The sequence below is a fragment of the Mixophyes fleayi genome, chromosome 2 (assembly GCF_038048845.1).
Source record: "Mixophyes fleayi isolate aMixFle1 chromosome 2, aMixFle1.hap1, whole genome shotgun sequence".
Taxonomy (NCBI): Eukaryota; Metazoa; Chordata; class Amphibia; order Anura; family Limnodynastidae; genus Mixophyes; species Mixophyes fleayi.
Genome location: NC_134403.1, coordinates 128,181,595 through 128,204,970, shown reverse-complemented (window position 1 = coordinate 128,204,970; position 23,376 = coordinate 128,181,595). Strand labels below are relative to the sequence as shown.

General features: G+C 37.6%; 1 protein-coding gene across 1 annotated transcript in view; it reads left to right on the top strand.

Annotated features, from left to right (window-relative positions):
* CLYBL (citramalyl-CoA lyase) overlaps positions 1-23,376 on the top strand; it is a 293,486-nt gene that overhangs the window by 112,492 nt on the left and 157,618 nt on the right. The window lies entirely within an intron of this gene.

Sequence of the window (23,376 nt, the reverse complement as noted above, 5' to 3'; positions counted from 1 at the left end):
ACTGAGTAAAGTGTTGGAGGGGAGATTTGTTGTGGAATAAGTGGCATCTTGAATAAATTTTAAAAGAGGTCTCTCTAATGGCAACTGTTTTGGACACTTTAGCCACGTGCCTTCTAATTACCAACCATTACTCATCATCCAGAGTTGTTCCCAGGCCTCTCTCTCTCATACCAGCCAAATGAGGTTTACATATTAGGGAGTCGGGCAATAGAATAGAGTAATAAATTACACATATGTTGCCTTTGCTTTCGACCAAGTGAATACATAATCTTTACAGTTGGGTAGACTTGCATAGTGATTTTAGTTCTCATCTGAGACTGAATAAAGCTTCTGATCTGTATTTGAAACGGTATATTAGTACATGTTTTAGAATAGACCATGGAATATCCATCTGGGCCAGGTGCCTCTCTCTTAAGTGACTGGAGTTATGAATTGGTTATTGTAGGAAGATTGAATGCTTCAATATATTTTTGGTGTCTTTTTTTCCTGATTGCAAGAGTTATATACTATTTCATAGAATTGTTTAAAGATGTCATTAATGTGTGAGAAGTTAGAGTTGGATGTTAAATTTTATTTTTTGTTCCTTATGGCGTTTATCGTTTGGGAGGCTTATTAGCTTCTAATTTATTTACCAATAGAGTGTCTGCCATGTTGCTCTTTTCATATAGTTTCTGATTAAGCCGGAAGGGACTATTTTATTAAGTATGAGTTTATTGAAATACTGAGCTTTCAACCTGTTAAAAATACAAATATAAAACATTATTCTTTATCACGCTAATAAAATAACCATCGTTCTAGTGTAATAATGTAAAATAAGTATTAATGATATTGTTAATAGTTTAATAGTAATAGAAAAATTATTATTTCCCTTCAAACTCTGGCAACAAGAAACCACTTGTTCTTATTATTCCCTTTTTTTTTATTACATATTTAACGTATGAGCAGAAATTTTCTTCCTTAAAAAAAATAAATCTGCTGATGGATGAATTTTTTGCAACAGAATAAAACAAACGAATGCACACAATGTAAATGTGGTCATGGTTATTTAAGTTTGCAAACTTGTCTTTATTTACAAATGGCAAATGAACAGTATATAATAGTTAGTAGTGACTAGCATATTCTACTCTACAAATGAGCTCTGTGTCCTAGCCCAGTGCCTTACGTGTCTCACCCCAGTGTGGAAAACACAATGCAGTTCTATACTCTTGTCCATTGTTGGACATAGTGAAGGAATATTTATCTCCCTTAATGTAATATCCCAAAAGAAAGTATTGATACTTTGCTTCTCTAACAAACATGACACCAGTCGGACGTGAAAGCACTATATATACGCCATTTTTTTCTCACACGCCATAGAGTTGCGCAGGGAAATCAGTGATGCTCGGGTCACATGATATACTTAATTGGGCACAGCCAGAGATCATGTGAATTTAATTCTTTCCTAGTGGCACAAAAATGTACTTCTGGAATTGGGAAATGCAGAATCTGTAATTCACAGTATGTGCCAGGTGGATGCTCTGACTAGGTGGTGCATAGATGATTTCAATATCTCTTTTGGGGCAAAGAAAACTGTGCTACCACAGCTTAGATTGGTTGTGCACCTAAGTATTAATTATTTTTTATGCATCTCAGATTGAGCAACAAGGAGTAATTCCAAACTTGCCTTTACTGTGACTTTTCCAGGGTACTACATTACAATCCATTACTTCATACTTTTACAAATATATGGAAAAAATAATATAGCAGATGTAATTGAAAGGCTGAGAATTAATGGCTTCCTGATTAATGTGATGAGAGCTAGGAGCTAAGGCTTAATGAAGTACTTACACAATGTGACACTGTTACTAATTTGAATGGTCAAATGGCTAATAGAATACAGAAAAACCTCAGACCTTGAACTATGGAGCTTCTTCATAAGCTAATTAAATCTTTCCATGTAAGAACATATAACACTAGCTAGTGATAATTATGTATTAGGCAATTCCATGAAGCCCTGCAGTTTATTCACCTCTCATACTTTTGAGAAATGCAACAAAATGCATTTAGCCTCATAAACCAATGTGTGCTTCTCTTCATTTGTACTAAATGTTCACTGTCATAAAAATAATGCAGACCTCATAGTATGGTTTTAATAATCAAATATGTTCATTGACTTAAAAGCAATTTTGTTACAGTGATGAAAAGTGCAGACATAGATGTTTGGGTGCAAGGGGTAGCCACAACAATCCTCATTAGCTTGTTCCCTCCTGTGTAAGCATTATTTCACTTTGTTGAGAATTCATGAAAAGTCAATTCATTACATTCCAGCTGTGAACCTGGGTTGAATGGTGTACAGAGGCAATCAAGACATACTTAACAAAACAAATCTTTCCACAGGCAATAAAAACCTCAACAACTTTCTCCAAGCACACCGATTTTACATATGTCAGGAGAAAGCAGTCATTTAATGTCTTTTTTTCTCTTCTATATATTTTAGTATATATTCATCTTCTGGTTGTAGTGTAAGAAAATTATTTAGGCTGAACATGTTAATGATTAACTCCCCACCCCAAATAGATCCAAATTGGCTATCTCTAAATACCAATGTTGGATGTGTTTCCAGGAGAAGCTTTTGATTTGCAAATCTTAATATGCATAGAGTTCATGGACGGGGTCTCTACTTGAGAAAATGAACAGGCTGTTGATATTCTGATCAACATCTTTTTAGAAGAAATCACTAATCAACATTTGACAGCAGTCACAAGATAGCTTTTTTGATTCAATATTAATTAGTGATTTGTGTGAGAAATACAATGTATCTACTATCTGATAACGCTATCCCTTCTGTTTTTGTAGACAGTAGTCAATATTAACGTATTTATAACTTTTTGTAAGTTCATAACCTTTATATCATGCAAATCATTTGTTCCAACATAAGTTTTATATCTGCTAACACTCACTATGTCATTGGACAGATTCAGCAGACATTCTGGTATTATAAAAAATAGAAAGGTGTCGCTTTAACTTTATGAAGTAGCATAAAATGGAATTTGAAAAAAAGTAGTTAAGCCCTTATTTATCAAAGGGGTAAGAGCCCTATCGTCGCAGAAAATGGGTGTGTTTGCTTGTAATAAGGGTATTTTATTGCTTTGTTCCATACATCAAAGTGGTTACCTCCAGCAACAACATTGTTATTTTTCACCGGGGCATCCTAGTTAACAAGTATCGCTGCAGATGACAAAAGCATTAAAAAAGTTATATTAATTTAAAAATAATATGAATTTAACAATTAAAATAACTTTTATAAATGTATGTATAGCAAATATATAAGTTATATTTATATAATGCTGTTTTTGTTAGTGTATGTTTGTTTATCTACTTTACCTACATTTTATTTTTTATTATCTAGTGCAACTGATACGCAATGTAGCTGGGCTTTCTGTTCCACTGCATAAGCATGAGCTAGCAACAACTGAGACTGGCTTGGGGAAATGGCATGGTAACAGTTACCCTCCATGACAGTATGGCCAGTGCAATTGAGTAACGGTCATTTGCCAGATATTTTGTAAGTTTACATTTTTTTAGTGCTGTGATAAGCAACAGTAAAACAATTATGCTTATGGGGGCATTTAAAAATAGGCCTAAAAACAGATCCTTGTTTGATGTTTTAGAGATATATTTATGGTTTTATGATTACATATTTGTAATTTTATGTAACCCTAAAGGAGGCATTTTTATGGAGCACTTAATTAATAGCTTTTTGTTATTTTTATTTTTTATTGTTCTGTGCCATTTGTGCAATCTCAACACATAGATGTTTATAATATCCTGCATATGATTCTTCTCTGCTTATCTATCATTGTCCAGAAATAATTATATATTTCAAAACATATAATACAGACATTAAAACTCACATCTAGGGGTAAATGTATGAACATGCGGGTTCTTCAACACCCGCGTGTTCGGCGATTAAATTTCAAGCGGCGCTGCATTGTAAAGGGAAACTTCCCTTTACAATGCAGCGCCGCTTGAAATTTAATCGCCGAACACGCTGAACACGAGGGTGTTGAAGAACCCGCATGTTCATACATTTACCCCCTAGTGTGCAAAAACACAAACCCAGCTCAGTTAAATTAAAATGAATGAATCCTAAAGCAATGTGTTCCTCCATTAAACACTATAAATATCACACCAATAATTATACTGCTTCTCAGGGAAGACATGCCAGTCTTAAGAAATTGTTTGATAAAATAATAATATGTACCAAATAATACTGAATACCATACAAGTTTGCTGCTTTGTGACAGTAAATAGATATATATATATATATACAGTATATAACATATTATCTCAAGATGAAGCTGATGTCCAATCACTTGACACAAGTGGTGTTGGAGCACAGAAATTCAACTTTGGATCATTCTCAGACATTCTGATAGTTTTGGGACCATACCCATGCTGATATTGGGGCAATTTGCCAATATCTGCTTCAATACCAGTGTATGTTTAGCCAGTTTTGTTGCCTTATTTAGGCATTACAATAGTCAATCCAAGGTTTCAATTTCTCATCACAGCAGTCACTGCTGTCAGTTGAAAAAGATCTATTGCAAAATTGAAAAACATTAATCTAGAGTTTGGTAAATAAATAATTGTCACATTGATAAAACATATTATTTTTGTCTAATAAAGATGCTTTTGGCTTCTCAGTTTTGCAATAGTTGTCCTTTAAAATGGCATTTAGGTTTTTCGGGGAATATCGTAATTTTATGCAAACACCCCCGAAACTCAATGACGTGTTATTTTACCATGGGAGGGGAAGAGCAAAATGACACAATTCTCAGAGAAATGCATCATGGGGGCTCCAAATCCTGCCCACTTCATTAGGGAGAAGGCCCTACTCTCCCAGTAGTCCGGGAGACCTGTCCGAAATTCAGGAGTCTCCCGGACATTCCGGGAGAGTGGGCAAATATGATGTAGACTGTATTATAGTACTATTTGATGGGAAATCTCTCTTGGCTTGTGTCATAAACGTGTGTGGCCAATTCTGAAATATCTTGCTCTTTGGCGCTTCAACTGAATGTTCATAACCAATAGAGGCACCATTACAGTGGTCAGATGATAACGAGTATTACTTTGAGCCCTTTGTCTCCCATATCTGGAGATCTGCTTCCCTGCTTTATCACCAGCTACCTAAATGTTCAGCCTGCAGGAAAAGTAGAAGAAGGCTACCGGAAATATGTGCTTTGCTCCAATGCAGGGAGTCATGGCAGGACATTCCTGAGAGAGAACAGATATGCAGAGGAAATTCAGTTTGTTAAATGTAAAATTGTTAAATTCTCCAAATGTATTTGCTATTGGGCAATTTGAAAGCTGATGGCATAATAGTCTGGCATCTATATTTTCTTTAATTGTAAGCTCTTATTAGTTAAGTGCTATGATTATATTAACTCTATTTGTAATTAGACTATGGATTTCATACATTTGCATCATGTAAAGCCTCATCTCAATGATTGTTTTCTCATTCTTTCCTAAAGTATATCCATCATGGGCAATATGAGAAATTTCAATAAGCTTTGCAGCCTAGCCTCACTCTGTGTTCTGAAATTTTATGACAGTATTTACAGGTAATTTGGCTTGGCATCTACTGGCTTAGAAAAAATGTGAGACTAACTCTCTACCTTTCTGACACACCATTCCCCTTTAATAATGCAAATTAAGTTTGGAAGAGTTCCCAGACAGCTTTTGAAGAGATCTGCACTCAGGAGTTTCATTCACAAGTAAAATGCTGTGAAGAATGCAGGATGGGCTCTCTGCCTTCCGGCCCCTGCCATGTTCAGAGGTGCGTAGTTACTTGCATGTGCTAGTTTCCATGGTTGCCAGCCGTGAGATTGGGCATAAAGAGCATGATCTGCATTCAGTGCAGTGTTTTGTTTGTTTGCTCTGATCCATAGATGTAGAGGGAATAAATTAATGCCGAATTACAGAAATCTGTAACTCTACATGCCCTGTTAAGCACAACCATTGATCAAAAGTACATTTAAAGAGGGGATAAATACCCCCAATTATTAAGTCGTCTTTTAAATGTGCATTTGTGAACCAGTATCACTTTTTTGCAGTTCGGGTTACTTTTATAATAAAATATGTACATAGGGTTATTTTGTACAGCGGAAATATGCATGACCTTACAAAGCTACCTTGTAATGATAATTATATTATTTTATAGATATATAATTTAGCAGCAGTTGCCAAAATGCCTTTTGGTGACCTTGTGATTCCCAAAAATAAGGAGCAGTTATTTTGTGATTATTGCTACTGATTGATACCTATCATAGGTGTATATTATAAAAGTGACAAAATGAAGTGTTGATCAGCAGCAAGCTTAAAGAAGATTTTAATGAAAGCTTGGGCAGCACAGTGGTTAGTATTGCTACCTCACATTGCTGGGGTCATGAGTTGGATACCGACCAGGGCCCTATCTGTGTAGGGCCCGGTCCCATAGTTTTCTACCTTGGGCTGGGTCACTCTTCCACCTGCATTTTTTTTTTTTTTCATTAACATGTTCCTAATAGGCTGCTGAGTCGAGTCTTGCCCACAGGATAACATGTGCCAGCGCTCCCCTGTGTGAACTGGTCTAAGATTCACCAAGATCCCTTACTAGTAAACAAGGTTTCAAGATAATCTAAAATCAAAAAGACAAGCCAGTGGCCTATCCTTTTTATATTTAAAAATAAACCTGTTTGTACTAACTTACAATAGTCAAGATTGCCTCATCCTCAGTCTAAATTTCAAGAATTAAAATAAAAGCAAAATAGTTTGACTGCTGTCTACAGGGCCGGTGGAACGGGGTAAGCAAGGGGGGGGGGCGCCAAGACTGCCATCATTGCTTGACCGTAGGTACATTAAAATAAAATTTAGAAAAAAAAAGCCGCCGGTGCCCTCCTCCCCATCCCATCTGCTCCCTTCTCACTGACAGTGTCGGGCGTGATGTCATTACGACCCGACACTAGCAGTGAGGAGCACGCAGAGAGAGGCAGCACACCGAAACGGCGGGAACAGAAGAGGGGGACAGTGTGTTGGGGTAAAGGAGGGGGGTAGTATGTGGGGGAAAAGGAGGGGGACAGTAATGTTCAAGATGGAGGGAGACAGTATATGGGGGGAAATGGAGGGGGACAGTAATGTTCAAGAAGGAGGGGGACAGTATGTGGGGAAAAAGGAAGGGGACAGTAATGTTCAAGATGGAGGGAGACAGTATATGGGGGGAAAAGGAGGGGGACAGTAATGTTCAAGAAGGAGGGAGACAGTATATGGGGGGAAAAGGAGGGGGACAGTAATGTTCAAGAAGGAGGGGGCAGCAATGTTGATGTATGAGGGAGGCAGCAGTGATATGAGGAGGGGGTACAGTGTGATGGAGGAGAGGGCACAGTGTGATAAAGGTGCACAGTGTGATGAAGAGGATGCACAATGTGATGAAGGAGGGGGCACAACCAAACTAATTTGCCAAAAATTTTAAATCTTATTACAAAGAATTTATATTCTTCATTTATATTATTCATATAGCAATTCATGTTTGCTGTTTTAATGTATTTACTTGTATTCCTTTCTTTAGTAATGTGTATTATATGATTTGTATAGAAAGAAAAAGCATTATTGAATGAACAAATAATTTATAAAAGTGGAGGGCACAAAATTATTTTTTCAGGGCACCGGACATGCTAGCAACGGCCCTGGTTGTTTACCACATACAGGATATATATGTGCAATTGAATTGCTTCCACATCATCATCTGTATAATATGTTGAAATCTATTTGAAGAATGAAATTGCAAACTGTTTCTTATAATGGATAAGTTTTACTGTTGATTATTATTTTGACAGTATCAACTTATTCTGTAATGTTTTGGTGTATCATGTTTAAATCTAGATTAATTCAAAAGCTAGAGTTGAACCTTTCCTGCTAAAGTTTGAAAACATTTTTTAGAACAGAAAAGGTGCACGATATAGGTGAGGTAAAGTGCGGAATGAAGTAATTCAGATATACCAGCCACGTAACTGATATAATATGATGTGTAAATAGAGAAGTGTGCCAGGAATAACCAAAAGGTCGCATTTGTGGTTTTAGAGTTTAATTGATTTAACTTTGGGGGATGAGATGGACTGTGAAAGAGATCTAAGGAACCATGCGGTTAACAGGGTAGAAGAGAGAAGTACATTAAATGAAAAAAATTACAGCACTTGCGGGTCTATTTATGAAAGGGAGAAAAGCCGTATTTCATGTTCTCGAGATTGACCGTGTGTGTGTGTGTGTGTGTGTGTGTGTACGTGTGTATTTTAGGGAATATTGTAAGCTCCAGTGGAGCAGAGACTGATGTGAGTGATTTCTCTGTACAGCGCTGCGGAATTAGTGGCTCTATATAAATAGCTGCGGCTAATGATGATATAGTGCTTCCCCATCTATCAAATGCTACCTCTGTTCTATGACAGGCAATAGTCCCCACAGGTAAACAGATTCGCCGGACTTCTCTTGAAAAATTGTCCCCATGCAAGTCTTCTTTTTGCTATTGGCATCTCAGGATGTTGATAGCAGGATATATTAATAGAAAAAATACTTTATTTAAGATAAGCTTTTTTTTCTCAAATTGGCAATACAAGGGAAATTATTCTTTATTTTTTAACAGATTTTTGACAATTTGAAGTGGAAGCTCAAGTCAGGGCTGTGTGATCCGACAATGCTGGGTCACACATGCGCAGATCCACCAAGACTGCGCTACGGAATTTTTTGGCGCTATATAAATAAATGATAGTCATGATGAAGAAGACTGGCTGGTGAAGCGATAAGACTTTCTGCCAGGCAGTATTGCTGGGCAGCTAAATTTCACTCCTCTACCCCCTGTGATATTTTCAAACTTATTTTCTGTATCTGCGATAACCAATAATAGAAACTGTTGTGATGTTGTCTGATGTTATCGCTGCATATTAATAAATAGGGTCTTGGTAACACGCCCAGAACAAAATTATTCACTTATAGACAATTTCCACGCTGCTGAACACGAACTCCACAAGTTTTATTAAACTCTGCCAGTATTATTAAACTACTACGTAATGAATTACTAATGAAGAAAATACCTCTTTGCTGAAAACCTATCTCTTCATTTTTAGAAAAATTAGAATTAGGCATCCAGTTTTTCCGCAATATAGCTATATTGCATCACGATGTTCTGTTTGTATCGCAATACATCTAAGTTTTGATTACCACTTCTTTTGTGTTTGGTGAAGTGTAATCTGGATCATTTTATTTATTACTTCAAACCTGTATGTATGGGGAATCAATTTAAATCTTTAAAATGTTTGCTTTTTTGGCAGCAAGGATTCAATTTTCAAAGCATACTAAAATAGGGGTATCTGTAATTGGTAAGATGAGGTAGGAATGCCATTTTCTTAACTTATTTTCAGGTCTTTTTTGTATTAATAAAATTTCAACATGCAATCCCATTAACTGTGCTTTACAATTATCCCGCTTCATATGCCCCTTCCCTTAGCAAGAATTATTAAGGTTTCATTGTGCATGTTATGCCAGCTGGATTTGGATGACCGCATTGCTTATTCTTTTAGTAGTTTATGTTATTACTTGAATTCTTATTTTATTGAAAATAAAATAATTGTTGAAATATTAGTTTCAGGGAAAGAAATGACAAGTTCATTCAAAACTTACCTTTTAAGTAGATAACTATCATTGTTGGCAATTATATATTTTAATACTAATCATCTGCGTATTGCAATTTTCCTTGTTTTCTATACTGGATACCTGATGATCAGCCGAGTATATATTTGAAAATTGTGTTCAAATGTTGGCAACAATAGATATTCTTACTTGATGAGTTAAAGACACTAATGATTTTGTGAAGTGTTCACAGTTGTAGTAGCCAATTTGTGCATTGAACTAATATTCATGACAATGCAGACTATGTATAGCTGCCACCTACTTTGTGTAGGTAATAGATACACTTTAACACAAGGCAAGAGGTGAAGAGTGCTTTGTATGCAGTATAATATAATGGATGAGGCAATGTGCGAAAAACAAATAAAAAAAATTTGGAAGTGTGTGTAGGTTACATGTTCTAGTATAAGTGTAGACGTAATTTCAAAAGAGGTAAAAATAGAATGAATATCTAAATAACGTAGCTCTTAAAAACATTTTAAAAAATGCTTTTTCATCTGCTGCGATTTATTAGCTAAATAAACACCAGTCAGCTTTTCAAAGCTGGCACAAAAATGTGGCAAAGAGCCAGCTCTCTCTTAGTTTCCGTTGGATGGTTCACCATATTATCTGATAGCAAATGTTTTTTATTGTTGATCCATATGCTGCTATTATTTTTACAGAAATCATATTGCTTTGATTTTTGTTGAAGCTCTTCCATAATTTCTAGTGTAATTTTATCTGTGCATGTAGTCATCCATCTGTCATTGATGTGATTTTCTTATTGCAAAAGCATTTGCTTTAATGGGAGTTGAAAATCTAATTTTACTTTTTATACATCAATAAGGAGTAGAAAGAGTAAATAATGTTGAATTTGCAATGCAAACTTTCAGTTTTTGGTCTGCTTTTAGTTGTCTGATAGCAAGTGTCCAGATTTCCAACACGTGCTATGTTTTAATTGATGGATCCAACTTTCAAAAGTAGATCAGAGTTCCTTATTACAGGCATTTGTTAAAGGTAAAGTATAGTTTATAACACTTACCACTGCAAATTGTGCTAGCATCTTCCAGTTATTTTATTGTGTATTCATTAATTGGCTTTGCTTACTTGAAAATGTGCTACTTGATGACATATATGATGAGATCAAATCATTTTGAAATTAGGAACAAGAACACCTATGTGACTAAAACGATGCTCAGACCATGAAAAACAATCACCCCATATTCCTTTTAAGTCTCAAATACGGAATGTCAATTGAAGAAGACTTGATGGATAAAGTCCTATAGTTATTTCAACTGAGGAATGTCCTGCATCACGGCTTCAGGTGAGAATGGACAATCAATTAGAGCTCACTCTGTAGTAGAGTAATCAGTTTATCCCTGCGTCATCATGTTTTAAAAAAAGAAAGGGGAAAATAAACAAATTATACTGGTCGATTTATGCTACTTATTTCATTGGTGAGTTTATTCCATTTAGCTATACTTCATTTATTATAGTAATACATCTGTCCAATGCAATTTTTACTTCTGTATGAGCACCCAGCACATCTGCTGGGATGCTGTCACTCTTCTGCTAAGAAAGTATGAATCCTAAACTGTCAGCCAGGAGCCAGGATTAGCACTACCGTAAGCAGCAGTGCAGAGCCAAAATATCACTGGTTTTCACCAGGGACCAATCTGTGCTCCGCTGCAAGATGACACACAGATTGTGGCCCTCTCCCCAGGTTCCAGGCATTACAGGCTGGTTTATAGGAGCTAACAGGAAGGCCAAACAGGTTGGCGATGATGTTACAGAATCAGCAGGCAGAATAATAGGACAATCCAAGATCAGTGTCACAAGCAGAGGTTCAAGGTCATCAAATAAGCTAGTAAACAGGAAATCCACAGGAATAGCACAGCAAAATATGCTGGAGCAAAGGACACCTAACACTCTGGCACCATACTGTGCTCAGAGCTGGTTTATATAGTCATGATAATTTGAATGGTGTGTGATTGTACCACCCCTCTGGACCTTGAACACCCACAAAAGGTTTCAAAGCAAATTTCTTTATGGAAGAGCTTGAGAAATCAAGGAGCATGCATGTCAGTAGTTTGTACCCATGAAAGTTCTTCAGGATCATTTTTCCTCCAATCCTCAATCAATTGTACCCTGCCCTTGAGCATCAGGAATCCAAGATTTAGTTGGCTTCAAATTCATCTTGATATTGAATCTTCAAAGATGATGGAGGAGCAAGACTGGGCGAAAATGGATTAAAAACAAGTGGTTTAGCAGGAATACATGATTTTGGTAACACGTAAACAGACTTGCAATTTTAATCTAAAAGCTACTGATTTAGTAACCTGTAAAATTTTGAAGGGACTGATATAGCAAGGTACAAACTGGGAAAAGGTATGATGGGTGTGGCGGCAAGAATACAGTTGGGATCCAGTATAGCTTGTTCTCAAATTTTTGGGTTGCAGGAGTATAGGAGCTGAAACAAAAACCTGTTTTAGGATGTGAAAAACTTATGGGGACTATTTCTTGGTGTTAGCATTTTCCGGGGTCAAGGCAGTGAAAGGAGCGAATAGAGAAGACAATCTTCAAACTAATTGTTAATAGTAATTCGCAAATCCTAAGAAATGCTGAAGAGCTTTGAGGCCAATAGGCTGGGGCTATTCTGCAATTGACTGTACTTTTTCTGGATCCATCTGGAGACGTGTCAGAGACACTGTATTCAAGAAAGGGTAAAAAATGTTGCTCCAAGACACATTTCTCAATGTGTCTCCTATGGGTCTGAATATCACGGGAGAAAATTAAGATGGCATCAAACAAATACGAATTGATAGAGTAAGTATTTATATTTCATTGACAAAAGTGAAACTGCTGGGGCATTGCACAACCCAAAGGACATGTCTAAATGTTCATTGTCCCGGGTATTGAAAGCAGTCTTCCATTAATCTCCCTTCCTTATACGGATCAAGTTATAAGCACCATGAATGTCCAGTTTGATGAAAATAGATACCCACTTGATGCGATCAAAATAACATTATTTAGTATTATCTGCTCATGTTTGTGCAATAAATCATTTCTTAAACTTTAACAATTGCTCTTAACTTATCCAAAGGAAGACGCATTCGGTACACAGAACAGAGTGAACAGGGAACTTACTAGATATAGCACTATGTGCCCATAACTAGAAAACTTCCTTAATAAAGCAGTCATATGGAACATATAAGCTGCAAGATGTCCAAATAACAGTCACAGGGAAAAGTAGGTATGTGCTAGGGCATGGCCTAGCAGCCATCATGGACGGACAAAGGAGACGTGAGCTCCATCTACAATTTTCTCTTCTCACCTTCATTGGGGTTCCCCCTTTCATTTTAGCCTTACTACTCATCTGGATTAGGTATCTTAGGGTCATTCAACCAACGAGTTAATTGCCTTAATCTCAAGCACCTACTGACCATGAGATTCTCCTGGCTTGGCATAATTAAATTAATAAAAATGTATATGTTGTCAAAGATATTCTACATTTTCCAGGTGGACCAGATTCCGGTCCTTCCGTGCTTCTTTATGAAACTTCATAAAATAGTCTAGGACTTTGTCTGGGAGGTAGGAAACCTAGGTGCAGACACAGTATGCTATATAGACACAAAACCAATGGTGGACTAAAAAATTCTCTTCCTAGGTTACTATGGGGCTGTCGGGCTAGACAGAATATTACTTTGGGTTGATCAGATTACACCAAGCAGTGGACAGAGATGGAGAGCCACTTTACTCACACAAAAGTGTACATTGTACTTTGCCTTCAAAATCTACTTAAAATCCCACACCCTACAATCGGGCCCACCCTAGACTGCTGGAGACATATCTGGTCCTGTAAAGAAACCTCCTATCCACTCGCAACTCTCACTTACAATCCACACTTTCCCCTGGGCTCAGTCCCAAAACCTCTAGATGTCTGGACCTGGACGGGGATTTGCCATGTTGGCCAGCTGGTGGGTAGGAGTGAGGTTCATGAAAGGTCCTTTCTCCCACTCGAACACTGGGTGTACTTACAGATCAAACATTTTCTGTCCGTACCCACTTACCTTTCACATATTATTAAAAGCTTCTCCCATTCGAGGCACTGTATGTCTCCTTAACGCCCCTGAACTTGTCATTTCCAATCTTTACAGAATTCCCAATGGCTGCTGTTCACCTTTGTTGAAAACTTCTGCTTTTTCATATCGTCAGCCCCTTGAGTTATGTACAAGAAACTATACATACCCTTGGACTCTGACACGGTATGCGTCCTCCTTCTGATTGCACTTGGCTGTCTCTGGACCCACGTCTTTCCCACTTTACCCTCCTTCATCACCTTCTATCTTTGCATTTTCATCTATTTATTGTTATTCTGTTTTTATTTTGCAATTACCTTTTTTAGTCTTATTTAAATTAATAAAATATAAAAAAAAATGCAGGTCTGTTATTGTTCATATCCATATTTTTTTTTTATGGAAGTGATTACACTTTATAGTATGTTTACTTGAGTCCATTTTTTTATATTTCAAACAATCACCTAACCTTGATAAAATAATCCCTTTCCTCTCTTCTCTCCTGTGCCCATGATCTGACATACAGGCCCTCCCCCCCATCCCCTCTCCCTTTAGTCCCCCTCGCTGCTCTTCTCTCTGCTTTCTTCTGTTCTTACCTATCTACTCCCTATTCTCACCCCCCTGAAATCTATTCCCTGCATCATTCTTTCCCTGTCCTGTTTCTCCCTCTCCCATCCATACCCCCCCAAAATCAGCCCCATCTCCACTCTTATCCCGCATGCTTTTCCCCATCCTCTGCCCGCTGATGGATCCCCTCTGAGTTCTGTTTCTCATCCAATCCCAACCCTCTCTCCCTATCACGCCCCTTGCTTAAAATCATTCCCACTCTTGCAGTCCAGCAACCCCAATAACTTCATCCACATCTCTCCTCTTCCTTCTTTTCCTCTATTCTGTGGTCTCTGTAATGCCAGGTCAGCCTGTAACAAATTGGCTTCTAACCAGGGGTGGATCTAGGAAATTGCTATACCCGGGGCGATTTAGGGGGCGGGGGTGATTTAGGCCCCGCCCCCTTTCCGACATCTAAGGCTGCCGGCGGCTGCACAGTATGTGCAGGTCCGCTCGACAGTGACCGTGTGCTGCCCGGCTGCTCTGATTGTGTTTTAACACAATCAGAGCAGCCAGGCAGCACACGGTCACTGCCGAGCGGACCTGCACAGTGCAGCTGTCGGCAGCAAGCCCCTGCTAGGGGGGGGGCAATTGCCCTGTTCGCCCCCCCCCTGGATCCGCCACTGCTTCTATCCATGATCTCTTTATCTCTAGATTCTTTAACCTGCTTGCCATCACTGAAACAGGGCTATCTCCTAAGGGCACTACCTCACATGCTGCTCCCTCTTTCGGGGGCTTGACCTTATCCCATACACCCAGACCTGGGGGCCAGTAAGGTGGTGGTGTTGGTATGTTTTGTTCCACCTGCTACTCTGTTCAGGTTCTTCCACCTGAACCCTCCCTCTCTTTCATCTCCTTTGAGGTACATTTTATCCACCTTTACCACCCAGTCCACGTCCGTGAGGGAGGAGGGGGGACAGGATTCTTCAGGTCTGAAGCTAATTTATTATCCTTTTGCTTTTCTGGCTTACCAAATATTGGGGTGCTTGCACTTGCCTAATGGGAGAGTGGACCAGGTTTGTAGCTGGGTATATTTATACCTAGGCTGAAGCTACATACTCATGCATCAGCGACAGAACGAGCTGCATGCCATGTCCTCATAGCTCAGGCCTGGCCAACCTGTGGCTCTCCAGATTTTGTGAAACTACAAGTCCCAGCATGCTTTGCCAGGCAATAGCTGGGACTTGTAGTCTCACCACACCAGGAGAGCCACAGATTGACCAGGCCTGACATAACTGGATATTTTGATAAGAGATTTAAATTGGCTTAAATTGTTTTCAGGCAATGGGCCAGTTCTAGTCCCATAGCAAACTACTTTACTGAAGTGGTGCTCCCTGTAACAGAAATAAATAACATTAACCTCTTCAGGTAGATGACTGGATAGAACAGCCAAAATATCTACCTCATGAGCATTCTATTAACAAAATAAAGCAAGAAGGCCACTTATCCCATCTCATGTCTTCATGACAGATCAAAACGTGTTCAAAAGTTTGCAAGAAAGTATGATCCTTGATATTAAATATTGTCTATAAACATATTTTAATATATGGTAATTAAGAACAAATCTGTGAAGATATATAAAGAAAATGTAATGTTTCCTTAACTATTAAGAGAACATGATTTGATCCTTAATTACTGTGGAACAAACTAGAAAAAATAGATGACTTATCAACATCTGTCTTTATAGGAATGCACACACACTTTCCTTTCTGTTTTCTTTTGCTCCTTTTCTCATCAATAAGGGTGTTGTAGGTTTTTGTCATGAATCCATCAGCTGATCCTCCTTTTTTCTTAACTACACAATACACACTGTGAGAGGATGTTTTATGCATATTCCTCCCCTTTCTCTGTGAGATATTGTTGCTGACCATCTTTAAAACACTGCAGTATTTAGGAACCCTGCAGTGCCATTTTAAGTACTTGGACCTGCAAAGTGCCCCAAGCAATAACTACCTGAATTGCTTTTAATTACACAATATAGCTGCATCATCTTACTTCAGATTCTGTTTGATTGATGCTGTATGGCAATTGTAACCGCGGATGATGGGATTAAGTGCTCTTGAAGTGACTTTAGCTTCTTGTCTGAACAAAGGAAAAGAGGAGAACACTCAGTCTCCTTTTTGAACAAGCTGCCTTTTTTTCACTTGCTATATAAAGAAATACAATTAACAAACATCATCCACAGAAGAAAATTGAAATGTACATTCAGGCGGTAACCGCTCTTAACTGCAATTAAACATATATGATCCAAGCTATTTTGACCATTTATTAGTACTAATTGTTTGAGGCACAAGCCCACAGAACAAACGATTAAAATTAAGGTCATAACTATGGTTATTAGCATATGTGATAAAACGCATAATCTGCAGCCGTACCGGTTCATCACATTGGAAGGTAGATTTTTATTAGGCACATGCTTCATTTAGGCTCTGTTGTGAGCTGTCAGTGTTTGCACAAGACCTGCTGGTGTTTATAACAAACAACTTTTATCTTCTTTCCTTAATTAGATGCCATTATTGTGCAAATCCTGGCGTTTTGTAATTTCAGATGCTGTTCCCTAGCCTTGTCCTACAGGCAATACAAGTGTGTTTTATTTAACTTTTTTTAAAAAATAATTATTGTAAAATGCAATCATGTCAGTATTGTTTGGTAGCAAAAATTATAAAGGTTATACAGCTAACAAGCATACGAACCAAGTTGTCACATAACATTCACATTATTATTATTATTATTATTATTATTATTATTATTATTATTATTATTATCTTTATTTATAAAGCATCTCTATGTTCCAGTGGGTTGAGAACACACTCTAATAAAGTATCAAATCATTGATTATTGTGAAACGTAATCTTAAATGTAAGTTGCTTTATAAAGAAGTAGAACTTTGTATAGTTATTGTCAATTCTATGTAAACATATAACACATTATTTTAAATATGTTTGCAATGTGCTGTACAAATTTCCTAGTGGCAGCAAACTGCTATACAATTATAATGGTTTTCATTTATCCGATTGCTGCATCCCAATTTTATATTTATATTTCTAATCATGAAGTTTATGTTGTATGCAAAACAATAAAAAAAAAAATCTTATTTTGAATGTACAGTGTTTTCCTCTGCATTAAGCAGAAACAGCATTGGCTCACTAATGTACAGGACTGGCAGAACACATAAGGAATTCCATTTCCTGTGATGTGCCATGTAACATCACAGATTTTTCCTTGCACCCCATAGAGTTGATGTAATGTTCTTGTAATGTAGTACCCAGAAATTAGCGCAGCTGGACTTCATGCAGTGATGTCCAGCGACCCATCACAGGGAATTGAATTCCCCCCCATAGTGTTCTGATAGTAGATCATTGATTTCCCCTTTCCACCAACACTGACACCAAATCAAGTATGAGGTGAGGGAAGAAATATATACAATTATAATCACTATGTTACTATTCACAAATGTGTTATTTAATCTATACCTGATGCAACCCTATTCTCACTGGTTATTCAATGGCACTTTTGCTTTTGCAATATTATGAGAGCTTTCATATTTTTGACTTGGTCAATATTACAACTCCCGTTGGTACATGTATACTTGTGTGGATTAGGGGAACATAACCTCTAGTATAGTTTCTAAATATATCCCACATCTCCCCAAGTGCATAGAAGCTTTCAACATATCTGATATTTTACATTAATACACCAAATAATAAAATAAACAATGAATTGATAAATTCTGCAAAGTACAGAGCATTTTTGTTTGACAAGTGGTGAGATGCAGTTCCTATCAATCTGTACGGGAAGCACTGGATCACATTGTACTAACTCAGCCTGCTCTATAGTTATAATATGGAAGTGCAGTTCTGTAAGAGGTGAGGAGTACAATTAGCTCTTCCAGAGATAGCTGCTAAACCTCATCATTAATCTTAAAAAATGTGATGTATCTGTTAGACACCTTAGCATGCCTATGAGAGAGACTTTTGGAAATGTATGCATCCCGCCATGCATTATTCATAATAATAACCATTAAAGTAATTTTGCTCTATTTTTTAAAAATAGGTATACTGTCCCTTTAATTTACAAGTAACTGGCACTTACACATTTTAATCAGTTTGATATAATATACACAATTGTACATACAAAGTATATAGTTTCAATTTAGAAAAATCATTACATTTTGGTTCCAATGCAGTCATAGTCAAATAATGTATTAAATCTCGGGAATAATGCATTATATCTTTTTTGATTTTGTTCCTCAATGCCTGACGTGAAATAACTTTTATATAGATCATTCTGATCAAATTCTTTTTAACTTTGAAGTATACAGTCTATCCTTAGTTGCTATACAATATGTTAACATTTTGAGAGGCAGCAGCATATTATATTATATATATTATTATTGAGGCTCTAAAGCTTCATAATTGCTAGGACATAAATCTGTGTGCTGCAGTGTTAAATGTTTGGAAATATAATTTGACAGAATTACCAATTAAATATTTAATTTCTGATTTATACATTTCAATTTATATGTCTATTTGAAGAACAGTATAGTTTTTGAACTATATGTTTTAGCTGCGCTTCTGAGTGCCATTGAACAGCATGTTTCAGTGCATCAGGACATTGATTTATTCTGTAGCATTTGGATTCAACCTCCGCTTAGCAAGATATCATGTGCAAATGCTGACAAGTAATATGTCCCTTACCGTGTACTCTGTTTGACTCCAAATTTATCATGTTTCAATGGTTTACTATAAGCATACTATTGGGTATTTTAATGGGTTTACAGGGAAGCATGTTTTTGCAAGACTGAGAAGTTGGCTATTAGTCAACTTTATTTCTGGTTGTATTTATCAAATTTGCAATGTCTGAAATATTCAGGTTTCTGTAGACTCCCTTATTTTTACTAGTATGATTTTCCTATCTAAGAGAAGCCACTTGAAAACTAGGGTACCACTGTAGGAAAAATTCCCTTTTACTATTTGAAATATTATTACAAATATTTGTAGATTAAATTAAAAAGCATATAACGTAGAGAGAATAAGTACGAACTTAGGAGTCAGCAGTTCAGTTTTTGGAGCAAGGAAATAACTGAACCCATTGAGCTGTACAGAAATAACATTAAAAGTTAGGTCCCCATATAATAATTTATTTTACAAACACCTGGGTTTTTTTTTTTACACTCCGAAGGATAAAAACGTGTTTAAAAAATTGTGCAAATGTTGAAAGAAACTTCAGTTTGTGCACACCTATAAATTATTTTACAGGCTTAAAAATGCCAAAATAAATATGTAAATTGTGATGTCTCATAGCTATGTGTAGCAGAAAAGTGAGGAAATTAAATTTATTTAAATGGTAATAAACAGTTTGATTCAATGAATGCTGCTAGGGCTATAGACGTGACAGATGGCAGTGCCTGCATTTCACAGCACCAGGGAACGACATCTTAACAGGAAATAGAATTGATCAATAATACTTAAAAAGAGTAGCTCCAGGTCTCCATGTTTAGAAAAGAAATCAGAAAATACAAGAAATGACTTATTTGTCATGGAACGTTAACTTGAATCTGGGTTTTATTGACGAGATCAGACCTTTTCAAATGCCTGAGAGCTAGCTTGCCATATATGGAAATCACTGGTGTTGTAATGTATGGTGTCGTTTTACCCTGTTGGTCTCTTGGTGATGTATACTGTCTGATTGCAACACCAAATATTCCCTTTACTAGAAGACACCTATGGGGAACTTGTAGTGTTTTACACAGAGAGTAATCAAAAGCAAGTGGAGCTCTAGGTAAGGGTAGAAATGTTGGAATCTCCAATCTTTTCAGTACAATTCTCCACACATGACAATAGGTGCACCATGCCCATGATTAGTTTAGCAGTGCCACCATACATTTACACAACAGTGCTCTGCACCCATGATTGTACTGCCACTATGTCCACGTAATTTTTATAGTGAGAGGCTCTCTATTCACTGAATTTAACAGCCTTCATGCAAGCTCTATTGAAGGTCATAATAATCATCCCAATTTCCCCATTAACAGACTCCTTGTGAACCAAGCTGCCACATGCATTTTACAAACCTATTTTACAACCTATTGCACAGACCCATTAATAACTCAATTGCATAGACCCATTGACCTTTACCCCATATCTGGTTAGCAAGATGATTAAAGTGTGCTCAGTAAGCAACATTTTGCCATCTATATCTGGTGCTGTTGCAGTAGCAGGGCCGTTTTTCCCATTGGGCACAATGGGCAGGTGCCCGGGGGCCCTGCAGCCCAGGGGGGGCCCATCGGAGGCAGCCAAAAAAAAAAAAAAAACCTGAAAAAAAAGAAGAAAATACTTACCTTGCGGTCAGCTGGCGATCCAGCTCCCTCCCTGGTCTCCTCCTCCGTGCGGCGCTGGCAGTGCATGTTGGGCGTGACATCATTACGCCCGCCTAACATCCATTGCGGAGCGCGACGGAGGAGGAGACCATGGAGAGAGCCGGATTGCCAGCTGATCACAAGGTAAGTATTTTCTTCTTTTTTTTCAGGTTTTTTTTTTCTTTGCTGCCTCCGACGGGCCCCCCCTGGGCTGCAGGGCCCCTGGGCACCTGCCCATTGTGCCCAATGGGAAAGACGGCCCTGCTACTGCAACAGCACCAGATATAGATGGCAAAATGTTGCTTACTGAGCACACTTTAATCATCTTGCTAACCAGATATGGAGTAAAGGTCAATGCAGAGCCCATATATATAATCAATTTTTTTTATTTTTTTTTATATATATATAGGGGCCCCGGTGCACTGCTGTTCTTAAGAGGGCCCTGGGCAGTAGAGAAGTCCACTTGATTGTATGCTGTCCAGAAGAGTTGCACATATGGGGCAGATAATTGACACATTTTATGTGATTAATTGAATTTAGTTGTACTACTTGGCTACTTTCCTAGAGGGGGTACCAATGTACCAGTCACAGAACTAAAGGTAGTTATTCTCAAATATGACACTTTGTGAGCCAGGGTAAGTACTCTGAGGTTTGGGCTCTATATTGGCATATTCGGTTGAGCAAAAATGGGGCTGAGTTTTTTCAAGTCCAATGCAGCAAATTCACTGAAAATGTGGAGCTCAAGAAAGCCTGGTTGTCAATGTGGGATAGGTATTCAGTCATTGTCACATAACTAGATCCATAATGATGGACAAGTGAAGCTATCCAATGACATCACCTTATAAATGTGATTGAAGAAGTGAGGTAGTAACCTACCAGGGTTTAAACATTTTCTTGAAACAGTTACTTTTTCCATTATTGTAATTGAATAAAGTTAGTAAAACAATTAAATAAATGAAGTACAAAAAATAGCAATTGATTGATTTCTTTTTTAGCTTCACAATGGACATTATGGTTATCTTCTTGCATACACAGTCTGTTAAACTATATGTGAAGAATTAAAATATTGGCAGTTAAACGGGGTTTGTTAAATATTGTATTACAAAGTGTAGTACACATTACAATGTCTACTTAGGACTTGTATACACGTGTTAATTTTAAGAATTTAGTGCCTAATAAATTTACTTTGGTTATAATACAAAAAATAATTTAAATAAATCTCACAAATTCTGGGTTGTCATTCACCGTGGGTGTGAAGCTGTTGTGCTGGTAGCCATTGATGCAGGCTGACCAGGTGTGCAGAGACAAATGGGCAACCATTCTTCAGCATGGCACCTCGAAAGGAGGAAATGAACTTTGTTGTGAGTCACTCACAGACTTATACGCAGGCTTGTCCCACTAGGCTGCAGCTGTGAGTGTACGCATGGTATGATAGGATGAGATAAATTGTCAGGTATAGGCTTGGGGTCAGAGTGGGCAGCTCATATTCTAGGTCAGAATAGAAGCTGAAGGTGAGAGTGAAGAGTAGACAGTGATGGTCGGAAACAGGCCAGGTAATTAGTGATCAGAACAGCAAACAAGATATTAGGAGCCAAAATGGTAAGGAACAGTCAGATTAATAACAATGAATCAGAGAAGCACATATATAGTGGTACAAAATAATACAAATAATCTGTTGCTGAGGCCTAGTAATGTGCACTGAGCATTCTTTTAAAACCACTGCCTGCTGACATATGACTCCATGTTCAAGCTACAAGTCATATGGGAAGAGATGCGGGTGCATGAACTGCAAGTGGATCATGTACTCTACACCCTCTTGCACCACCACCCCTTTCAGACCCAGGGATTCTTGGACATTGGATTGGCAGTTTACTTATATTAAATGACTTGAGAGAATCTCGTTTCTATTGGAGTTTGAGGATCTGTGACAGTTTAGCACTATACAGTGCTATTGAAATACTTCGCTCCTCCTGTGCGCTTATATCTTAACTAGGACCAGGGAAGACCATATACATTTCATTATTTGATGAGCAATTATCAAGTGCCTCATCTGGTACATGCTTTGGCTGCTTCTCTACTTATCCATTTCACTGTTGGACACCTCTTGTCTCTTTCTCTTTACATATTATTTTGTACCCGGCTAATACCATGATCTATGAAAGCTGCCACTCTCTACGTGCTCTGAGGCAAATATTCTCTTGTTATAGTTTTACTATTTTGGTTCAATCAGCCTTAATCAAATTGTGTTATTTGTGTATGTATTTGTCATTGTAAGATTGTGCTAAAACAAATAGATGAGATTCTTCAATAAGATTCAGTTTATGCCGTTGATGTCCAAAGGAGGCACCTGCTTTCTACCTGAGGCCATTGTGAACAACAAAAAGTCCCTTTGCTTTGGAATCCATGTATTGATCCCTTTAGTTATGGTGTAAAGATCCCGGAATCATTCGGCTTAACCTTTAAAGTGCCCCAGGATATAAGTTATCACAAAAGGTTTAAAGACCTTAATATGTAAAGCTTGAAGGAGAGAAAATTGGGTGAGATAGAAACTTTCAAATGCATTAAGAGAGTCTGACAAAGTTTGTAAGGCAAGCATGTTTCAGAGAAAGTGAAATGCTGGAAAAGAGGTCAGGCTTTTATCCCACAGGGAGAAAGACTGAAAAA